Below are 11,284 nucleotides of genomic sequence, written 5' to 3'. Positions count from 1 at the left end.
TATGCTGATGGAAATATGTAGCCTGTCATTTTTGGCTCGTACGAAATAAATATCTGGTTTAGCACCACAGTAATTTGTGCAACATTTCTCAAAGGTTTGGGGATTCAGTTAACGAATCTATGGTACTATTTAGGCGATTATTCTGACTGCTATTCACAAAATAGTTCAACTGTCTTCAAGATAGACCACCTTACTCTATTTCCTTTGACATGAAATGCAGTAGTTCGTACCGTGCCACACGACGCAGCATGACATGGGAGTGTGTGATTCAAAGAAAGCTTCTGGAAAGTGCACAGAATCCCACAAAAAAGTTGAAAATGTGATTTGTATTTCGTTTTACGTCGCTCGTCGTTCCATAACATCGTCGACAGTGTTGCACATTGGTAAATCGTACGTAAAACTTGTCTCATAGCAGTATGCGGTTTCTCAAATACATAGCACGATTTTTTCCTGCAAAACTAAAACTCAGTCAGCATTTTCTTGCTAAAACGGCTGTTGAAACGTCAGTCAATTTCCTAAAATAATTGACCCTACTAGGCGCGACTTGATACAAATTGTACGTGCTCACAAAACACAAACGACGAATTCGAGTCCCAACATTGCACAGAGCTTAGTTCACGAATGAGTTCGCAGCTGCTGCACTCTTTACTTATCACGGAACCCGACTGTCCGCCATCTTCAAGCACAGATATGTGAAGCCACGAAAAGCCGCAGCTGGAATCCACTGACAAGTACGAAGGCGCGTACACGTCACAATGCCCGTTCGGGTGCATCTACGTCATAAAAATGGCTGCGCCTATGTGTGTTTCGGAATGAATTATCTGCTTTTTTGACATGGTACTGTACCGAACTGGGAGAATGAAGGTGCATTTTGGGGAAGAGCTGGATGTGGGCTTTCAGAATATCACAACCGTTTCGACTATTTGGGATATCGGCATAGCTGACCTTTAACGAAGTATCTGGGCTCTTCTACGCGTGTCTTTCCCCTTCACCACGAAGAAAAGGAGGAGAAACCTTCCCCTCTCCATTGTCCTCACGCGAGTTTTCGTTGGTTACTTCGGTTGTCACATGCTGTAGGCACGAGCGTGTTGACACGTGCGTCACCGCCGCCGGTAATTTTCGGTGCGCCGACGCAGTTTCAAAACCGGCGCGAGGCCCTCTTCTCACCTGTTTTCGGACAAGAGAACACGCATTGCTGACATCTCGCGAAGTCTAATTTGCTTGTGTTGATGACGACGACAGTAGGTTGCGGTTTTGTGCCTGTTCATTACTTGTTTTTGTTTGAGCCACTGATGCTGACAGTGGTAAAATGGGCATGACGCCGCTGTCATTCATGGTTCTATCGGTGCAGACGTCAACGTGACATGTACCCATTTTTTGTTCTTTTCGATATTCAACGTCAGTGTACTGTCATTCTTTCCGGACATCATGAGTGCAAGTGAACCAACCAAGAAACTTCAATACGCGAGCGCACAAGAGAAAGCAGTAGAGGTCATCATGGTCAAACAAAGAGCCAGCATTTACAAATTTGTTACAAAGAGTCTCAACTGTATTGATAGCAGGGCTGTGCGAATACCAAAATTTGGAATGCGAATAATTTTCAAATAATTTAAACTCACTGCGAATATTTTCCGAATAGTTGAAATTCGCTGCGAATCGAATACGAATAGTCAGGCTAGGAATTCGAAGAACTCAGGGTATAATACGCCGCAAGAGTTCTTCGATACCAGCTGTTCTTTATTCATAAAATTGTACAACTTGCAATAAATGTATTAAAGTAACAGATATGAAGTACACCTTTGTAAATACTAGTGTTAGGCTATGACCTGTAGTGGCTAGAGCTGCATCAGCTTAGCTGCCTCACTTAGCTGCTTGCTTAGCTGCCTCACATGTTCAGGAAGCAACGAAGCACGACGTGGTGTGGCCAGACTTCCTGCTACTCAAAAGGCTCGTTCACTGGAGGCTGATATGGCAGGGATGCCAAGGTACTTTCATGCCAATTTTGCTACAGAAGGAAATCTGTGCTGACCAACTTCTTCCCACCATTTGCATGGATGAGTGATCCTGCTTATTTTCCCTTCAGCCATATATGAGGTAACATCTCTTATTGGGTCTAAGTGGTGCAGACGTGCTTGAGTCATGGAATCGAAAGCTGACCACAGAGAAGAACCTGCCGCACTAGTTGCTCCCTCTTTCGCCAACTCAGTCTCCACACTCACATCTATGTTCTCCGTGCCACTGATGCTAAGCTCAGTAGTGGCTTTTGTCTACACTGGGAGCTATGACGTAACTATATCGACAGCGACACCACACTTGGAGCTCTACAGACACTGGGAGCAGTACGTAGTTAGCACTGAGATACCTAGCTAGACGCTGGGAGCAATCACGCAATTCTAGCAACACGTTGCTCTACACTGGGAGCAGTGCGTAGTTAGCAATGGCATACCTAGCCAGACGTTGTTAGCAGGACGCTGGGAGCATGCAGTACGTAGTTAGCACTGAGATAGCCAGCCAGACGGTGGGAGCAGTAGACGCTGGGAGCAATCACGTAATTCTAGCAACACGTTGCTCTACGCTGGGGTGGCGGGCACGGTAGCCACAGTACGTGGTTAGCAAATGACATAGCTAGCCAGACGTTGTTAGCAGGACGCTGGGAGCTCTCCAGACGTTGCCTGGGAGCAGTGCGTATTTAGCAGTGACATAACTAGCCAGACGCTGTTAGCAGTACGCTGAGAGCAAGATATCCCAGACCAATCTCGCGCCGGGCCCGCCCCGGCTCATGCAAGTGATTGATAACCAAACATATGTCTAGTTTTTTATATTTTATTTTCATTGTAAGACGATTGCATGAAGCACAGCAGTTTGAAGCATGGACACGACATTTTGAATGGACATGGGGATGATCCTAGGAAAAATTATGCTCAGGTGAGTAAATTATTTGAATTGTTCTACAAAGACACATACCCGTGGAAGACTACATGGTTGCCTGATGCACACAAACTCGAAGCATGGGCACAACAATTTGACGAAAAATGGACCTGGATGGTGATCCTAGAAAAAGTGTGTACGCTCCACTGAGTCGAGAGAGCTTTGCAAAGACCACACCTACCCTTAGGGGACTGCATGGATGTCTGAAGCACAGCTGCACAGCAACTCAAAATCATGGACATGACTATTTGGACCGGAGGGATACCCCTAGAAAGTGCGCGTTCCAGTGAGTTGAAAAAAACTTTTTGGAAAGGTCCTACAAAACACCTACTCATAGAGGACTACATGGATGCATGAAGCACAGCAACTCCGAGCAAGTCACAGACCTCAAAGATATGTCTTTCCTAGAAAGTGGAACCCTCTTTCAGTCATTTTTTTCGAAAAAGCTTCACAAATATATTATTCGATATATCATACTTCTCGTGCTATATACATAAGTGATTTTCTCTTATGCTAACAAGTCATAGTGACCCGAAAAGGCGGCACTAGTACGTAAGGAAGAATACTTACGAGACATGCCGGCGGTCACTGAAGACGTACACTGACACACGGCATGTGGCTATCAAGTAACCTTATATAGTCAACTATGTCTGACTAATCTCTCTCGTTCTTTCGTTGTTCTTTGTAGCAATTAAGCATGTCGCCTTTTCCTTACACTCTTGATCGTGTAATCCATATGAATTAGTTCCTTTTTGCATGTTTTCGTACAAAGTATCTTGTTGAGGATGTAGATGACAACCCCCGTGGCGACTTGATCAACGAATAACCTCTTTTTCTCCTTGATCGCTATCTCGAATGCGTGTCTGGCATTGGTTTTTCCTCATACGACTGTACCTGGCTGCTTTACATCTTTTATAAATTACATTCACTTGACAGTTTTTTTTTCTTGACTTGCGAAGACGTACGTGTAGATAATGGAGTCTTATTTAGTCTTTCTTAAGTAGTGAATAGTTTCTTTTCGCCAAACGTGACTCCAGTATTGGTGTTCCTCATACTTGCAATACAACTCATGTAAATTAGCTTCTCTTTGTTTTTCTCCAGAATCCCTCTTACGCATTTCACAAGCGATTCCTACCTGATTGCTAACCAGCCTTGAGACTTGTTATCCGTTGGGAGGGGGAAGGCACACGAATCACACCATCTTTCTCTTTTTTTCCGGAGAGCCGATACTAATCGATCCTCGCGTGGTTACATAAGAAGAAATTCCTGAGGAGGAAAAATGAAAATCCCTCCCAGCTGACGCTGTGAGGATTACGAACATGGTAAGCTTTAGAGACATACTTTTTCAAGACATAACACTTTTATTATTCAGATATAAGGACAGTGAAGTGACGGCTTTTTTCGACAGGGAAATTCCATAGCCGGTAGGCCGTCTGCCAACCATTCGACTCAGAGAGTACATGTTGCCAGGACACCGACGGAGTGTCAACGTGCGTTCATCACATAGACAACACACTTGCAAACACTCATGCTGGTAATGAAATGTTTCATTAACATTGATTCGATGGAGACATTCATCCAACTGACGCGTCTCGTTTTGTGTCAGTGTAACACTATAGCGCTTCGCTCGACCATCTTTATCCCACATTCTAATGGAGAGCAAGTCCGAGGGGCACCTGTGCACATAAACGTATTCCTCCAGTTCTACCTCCAGGGTACAGTTGCCTTGTTGAAGTACAGTGGAAAATTGTGGCTTTTTAAACTGTAATATCAGTACTATTGCTAGACATATATGGAATCCAAGAGAAGTGACAAACCACCCGCACTTATCCATGTCACACAGTGAAATGACAAGAACGAGGCTTTAAAGAGAATTTTTGTATCGCTTTTGCTACATGGAATTTTTTTTAGGCAACAGTCTATTTTTAAGAAGGTCAATGGTCATCATACTAATGTAGCCTGCCACAAAATGAAGTTTTGAGCAGACAGCATACTCCATGAAACATAGACTCTCTTCAGCAATTCGTATAGCATCCACTTCATCCACGTAAAGCAACAGACTGTCAATTGTGCATGCCCAGTCTTGGATTACTTTCAAACCTCCTGGGGACGACCTCAGTGGACAGCCACTGTGGACTCCAGCATAGATTTTCTTTGCAATCTTCCAAACATCCCTACTTGGAGGGGGATCTGGCATCGTTTGAAATAGCACCATGTCTGTGACTACCTTAAAGGCTTCCACTATCACTGGGTCGGATCCCTCTGTCAAACTGCAGTCCATCATTTCTTTCCACGTTGCATGAGGCTTTCCACACAGATCTTGCAGTCGAAAATCGAGGTATTCGATAGTCCTGCGTCCCTCAGTTACATCCGAAGTCTGTGAACAGTCCATATTCAGCCAGTCAATCAAAAAGATAATTTCCCGGTACCCACTTCGAGCTGTCACCAGAGTGAATCAAGTACTGAAGCTCGCCATTCTTGACTCGTCTTTCTATAATCTTTTCTACTGTTGGAATTTGTTGCACTCGTACAAGTTCGCTCTCATAAAAACCACGAATGATATGCTCATTGTTCAGGTCACGTAATAGGTAGGTATTGGGATAACCCAGTTTGATAGCACGCACAATAAACAATTCTGTTGTTGCAGAACTTAAGTACTTCTTTACCAACTGATGTCTGTATTTAGCAATTCGCACGATATTTCCAACGTTGTATCGTGGTTTCTTTGGTGGTCCAGCTGGGGTGGGGTAGAGTCTCGCTCAAAAAATGTGTTCATTTCCTTTGTTTACATCCACGGGTCTAGCAGAAAGAGATCTATGTATTCGATTGTTGTATGCTTTTACTACGAGAGGTAGGATGTCTAGATATCGTTTGTGGCCCTGATATGTAAAGATACGATATAGTGTAGACATTATAGTTCTTTGAATCCTCTCACAGTGCGCTGCTTTGTACTGGCTATGTGAGCTATACCAATGAATACCCTTTTTCTTTAAAAACGTTTGCACTAAACTGTTGACGAACTCGCCCCCGCGATCCGTATGCAGAAGACGGGGTGTTCCGATTCGTCTGAAGGCAAGCTTTAAAGCACGTACTATCTCAGGAGGTCTTTTATTACGAATGGGCTCAACTGCAAGAAGGCGAGAAAAAACGTCAATGCAGAATAGCAAATAGCGAAAGCCGCTGTTATGATGTTTAAGTTTCTGTACATCCTTCAGGTCGCTTTGGAAGGTTTCCTTCACACCAAGAGCTACTATTTTACGGAACACCGAAGGTCTCTTGAACTCTTTGTGCAGACTGTAAGGGTCACTCGTCTCCAGAAACTTGACAACTTTGCTCTTGTTTACACGAATGCCTTGCGCAAGTCTCTGTATTCCGCCAAAACTGGCAACATGTTGTGGATCGTAGTAGGCAGCCATCAACACTTTCGCTTCCTGCCGTGCACTCGAAGAGCGTCGAGAGTCAGATATGCATTAATCGTAGCTGAAACGTCACCTCTCATCCAAGCAGGCTGCTTATTGTGAAGTTCGTACTGCAATAACTCCACAATAGACGATTGGGGAATCACTCTGCCGTGACAGATAACTCTTCCACTCTCGTCGTACGCCATTACAGTTGTTATTAGTTGAAGCATTGCCAATACCTTTTTATGATGTCTTGAGGGGAAGTGAGACAGTATCTTTGCATCTTCAAAGTAACTCTTTTCATCTTGAGCTAGAAGAGAATCCATTGTTGATGGCGAGCGCGTTTTGCAGCACGTGTAAGCGGTGGCGATGTTTCAGTAGCGAGAGTTGGTGAGCGTCTGCTTGAAGTCGATACTGTGACACCCTATGAGGGTACAATGAGTGACGGCAAATTCAATTTCTCCAGATGAGGTAACATGCGATCCAGATATGGAGGTCTCGGAGTACTACGAGCTCTGGATACGAGATAATAAACGAGGTCAATTATATTGGTATCCTCTTGTGGCTGTCCATCAATAATTATCTGATAGGTTTTCGGTTCCCAGGAAATGGTTTGCTGCAGTATATGCAAAAGTTGTTTGGCTTTGACCTTATAACCACTGCTCATAAAAGCAGTGACAGCGTCACTTCTCTCATCTTCTGTCGTCTGTGCACTCTCTTCTCTCCTTGTAGCTGTCGTAGTCCTATCCGTCACCACATTGGGATGCAGCAAAGAGTGGAGATATTGAATTATCTCTTTTGCTTTGATGTCATCCGGTTCATTCTTGCGCAGTATTTCAGGAATAGGAGATTCGCGATATGGAACAAGCTCGTACTTCTGCATGAGTTATACACCGATTGCTTTTGCAATCGCTCTGCCCCCTAGCGATGAGATGAGACCGAGTAGTGGTGGCAAGAGGAACTGCAAAAACCCACCAGTTTGTTGCAATACTCTGCGAACTTTCTGTACACTGCTACCGTCTCGTTTTGCCAATGCTCGAATTGGGGTTGCATAAGGTTTCAGTTTTTTTCACACACTCGGAGTCACTTGGATGTTCCCTTTACAGAGATTTATACAAATCTCTCTAATAGCTGTTAACTGATTCTTTGTAGCATGTTCCAGGAGATGGTAACGTTGTTCGGGTGACTTTGTTTCAGCCAGCAAGTGCAGGAAATGAATATTGTTCCGCACACGCTTCATGTTTTATATACTATCTGCCGTCGGTCGTCAGGGAAAATATTTGTCCACACTCGTAGGTGGTCCGGACACTTTTGAGACAAATCGATTACTACGTATGAATATGGTTCCTTGCATGCATCTTTATATATGGTGGAGAGCAAATCACCTTTACCTCGACCAAACAACTGTCGTGAAAGTAACTGCATCTGATCCGCTATACGTGCAGAACGACACAAAATCAGAGCGCTGCTATTAAACTGAATGCAGCGATATAGGGGCTCGTTGACGAATAAATATTGTGTAATAAAAATACATGAACAATTTAGATGTTGACAGCCGGCAACGTAGAAATTACAGATTTCTTTAAGTCGACCTTTGTCGGCCAGACAGTCGTCAAATAGGATTAAAGAATTTCTGACATTCTCCAAGTTATCTGGTATATCTCGCGTAGATGTGACCTCGGGGAATTTGTCAAAGATTGGTTGCTTGTATAAGTATATGTAAAATATACGATCAAATGGTTTGTCAAAAACGGATGCTCTGTGAGTCAAAAGTCTTGTTACCAGCGTTGTTTTCCCACTCTGACTTTGCCCCGAAATGGTTATCGAAGCAGAAGTAATGAAGCGGTACGGTTCAACCTCGGTCATCTTTTTTTTTCACAGTGAAATACTATACAGTATGATGTTATGTGAAGTTTCAGAAACTCGCAGCGCATGTAGGAGAGAGACACCACTCCAATCTACTTGCTAGAGGCAACTGAGAAAGTTTTTCATAGAATCTGAATTTATTTGACAGTTGCTATACATTAGTTTTCAAGTCGACAATTGAGAAAGTCAATCACGAACAGCATGATGAACTTTGCTGTTGAGTGGTATCCCAACTTCACAGCGATTTCGATAAAACATAGGCTTTCTGTTGAAAGCAACAGAGGATCGATTTGTTGTTTGTAGTCCATCAAATCAGCGATTTTGTGTGACCAGTTGGTTAACAAACCGAATGGTGTGTCATATGAAACGAAACGCTCTCTATTGAGACTCGCATACATGGTTTTGGCAGTCTCCCAGACGCCAATGTTTGGAAGACTTTTGGGGAGTTCTTGAAAGAGGACTATATTGGTGACAATCTTGAAAGCCTCCACCAAAGACATTCGTTTCGTCTCCATTAGACCACACCTGGAAAGTTCTTTCCACGATCTGTGCTGCTGGCGACATGGTGCTAGCATACGAAAGACACTTTTGTTCGATTTGTCGCACTCATCTCCGTCTGGTGTTTCTTCATCACCGTCTGATGAGGACCACGAATCACCGGGTTGAGTTTCAATATCGGACCACCTTGAGCTCTCCTTTGCCATGGCACTCTGGTGTCACCGTCAAGAGCTACTGCACATTTTACTATTTCAAACTCGCTTTTATAACTGTCTCTTTCGTAACTTCATAAATATGTTTCTTTTAAAGACTCCACATAATAAAAAAAAGAAAACGTGTTGCAGCAACGGCTTAAGAGAAAATAATATAAGAAATGTGGAGATTACGTTCGGGTTTGCAGACGACTATACAAGGTCTTAAAGATCTGGCAAGACATAACATGTCTATGCAGGTTAGAAAAAAAAGATGCAGACAGTAGGTTCAAGGCTGTAGCACATGTCCATGCAAGATGTTTCAAGAACTAACAAGATATAACATGTCTACACAAGTTCGTTCACCACGTGGTGTGAGGAGGATGCAGACTTTCAAAAGGCCTGACAAGATATAACGTCACTATATGCATGTTTGTTCACTGTTCAGACATTCAAGGTCATGATTTGCGAAAAAAATGTTGAGTTGTCTTTCGTATATAAACCGTCACGCACATTGGGTTTTCTTCAGTGAGAATCTGAGTGTGAAGAGGTATGCCGCCCTCTGAGTACATGTTGAGTCAACTAACTTTTCCCCCATGCGTTTTTTCAGTTTTCCGAGGAAAGCATGTCATCGATTTTGGAGAAACTCGACAAACTGAAAAAGTCGGGAGATGGAGAAATTCAAAAGATGAGTATGTTATCGAAGAATCAAAAATTTGATGTTCTGGATATTCGCAGAATTGAGACAATGTATGGAGACACTGTCTACGTAGAATTACTGACAGACAATGAGACCAAGGTGAAAGTCTACCTTCCGAATAGATTCAAGCGACTTTCGGACGAAGACCTGGAAGAGATGAGACAGTTACCAAACCTCCAAATGGAGAAGAAGGATGGATACCGCAATGGCAAGAAGTTGGCGTATCCAGACATCATTTTCACTAATGGCAAGAAAAAGTAACTTCAGAAATCATGGTCACCTGTCACTTGTGTGCTCCACATGAGCGACAGTTCTACGCAACACCGGTAGGACTCCAAATTCATCTGGCAAACGTACACCAACTGGAGACACCATGCATCCCATTCTGTGAGACTTTATGCACACTTCGAAATTACACAAGACGCTTCGAGCTGCACTTGCATGACAGAGACGAGGCTGGACATGATGTGACAACGTTCTTTCATCTATACGCACAGTATATTGGTAGTGTGTTGCAATACTTTGGTTTCCCATTACGTTTTTACATCCTTCTCAAAGCAGAACTTGGACGACATACAGTGGATGATGATGAGATACGACTTGATACACGATTCGTGCCTTCCAAGGTGAGGACAGTATGGTCAGAAGTTGACATAGAACCCGCTATTATTCAGTCAGGCAGCGAAATTGCGCACAACTTGGAAAGTCTCGAAATCGAAGGCTCTGGTTTTTTCATCTTTCGTATTCTCACATGCATTATCAATGTTGGACGTCTACTGCCTGAACTAATCAGTTGTAGTGACTTTGAGCTGCCTGCAGAGTTGAAACGAAAGAATAGGTCTCTACTGAATGTGGATTACGGTCTGCACGAGGGTGAGCAAAATATGTGTTTTGCATTTTCCGTGATAGCAGGATTGCATCCTGCTGATCGATTTCGAAGACATAGAGCATCCTCGTATCGCTCATACTTATCTCAGTATGTGCTCCCAGAGTCATTTCCCATCGCGTATCCCAAAGATGTAGAAATGTTTGAAAAGCAAAATGGCATCACCATTAATGTCTATGCATATGAAAGGGAAGAGAAATTTGTCTATCCTATAAAAGTTGTGAACGAGGAATGCGAAAAACATGTGGATCTACTCATGATTGACTCTCATTTTGTGGTCATCACAAATTTCAATGGTTTGTTTCAAAAACGTGGACGTTTCCATTGCAAGCGATGTACCATGGGTTTCACTACACAAGCTGTCCTGAGTAATCATATAAACATGTGCAAACTTCAGAAAGTAGGCAAGACAGTTTATCCAAAGAAAGGAGACACTTTAGAGTTCGCTGGTGAGCGTCTTTTGGCTGAAGTACCTTCCTACTGTGTTTATGACTTTGAGAGTGTCCTGTCACCGTGTCTTGATGGAGGAAATGTGTATGAAGATCATATCCCCTCCTCCTTCTGCCTCTTAGTTATATGAGCGTCAGATTCAAATGTTCTCCAGAAACACCTTTTTCGTGGGCCAAATTGTGTTGCTGTGTTCATGAGTCTACTGCACAGATTACATGACGAAATTTTGGAGTGGATACAGCAGATTGCACCTCTGGAAATGAGCGAAGAGAACGAACGCCAGCACGCCGCCGCCACCCACTGTAACTTTTGCAAAGAGTCGTTTGCAAAGAAACAGAAAGTGCGCGACCATGACCATGTAAGT

General features: G+C 43.3%; 1 long non-coding RNA gene across 1 annotated transcript; it reads right to left on the bottom strand.

The window, feature by feature from the left end:
* Nucleotides 1–2,838: 2,838 nt before the first annotated feature.
* LOC135376601 (uncharacterized) lies at nucleotides 2,839–3,174 on the bottom strand. The gene is made up of 3 exons (XR_010417763.1): nucleotides 3,110–3,174; nucleotides 2,965–3,051; nucleotides 2,839–2,905 (listed from the first exon to the last, which is right to left on the bottom strand). It is a non-coding gene; the product is annotated as an uncharacterized LOC135376601 (long non-coding RNA).
* Nucleotides 3,175–11,284: the final 8,110 nt, after the last annotated feature.

The sequence above is a fragment of the Ornithodoros turicata genome, unplaced genomic scaffold (genome assembly GCF_037126465.1).
Source record: "Ornithodoros turicata isolate Travis unplaced genomic scaffold, ASM3712646v1 ctg00001172.1, whole genome shotgun sequence".
In the NCBI taxonomy this organism is placed as follows: Eukaryota; Metazoa; Arthropoda; class Arachnida; order Ixodida; family Argasidae; genus Ornithodoros; species Ornithodoros turicata.
The sequence above is the reverse complement of the archived record's forward strand: the minus strand, read 5'-3'. Positions and strand labels throughout refer to the sequence as shown.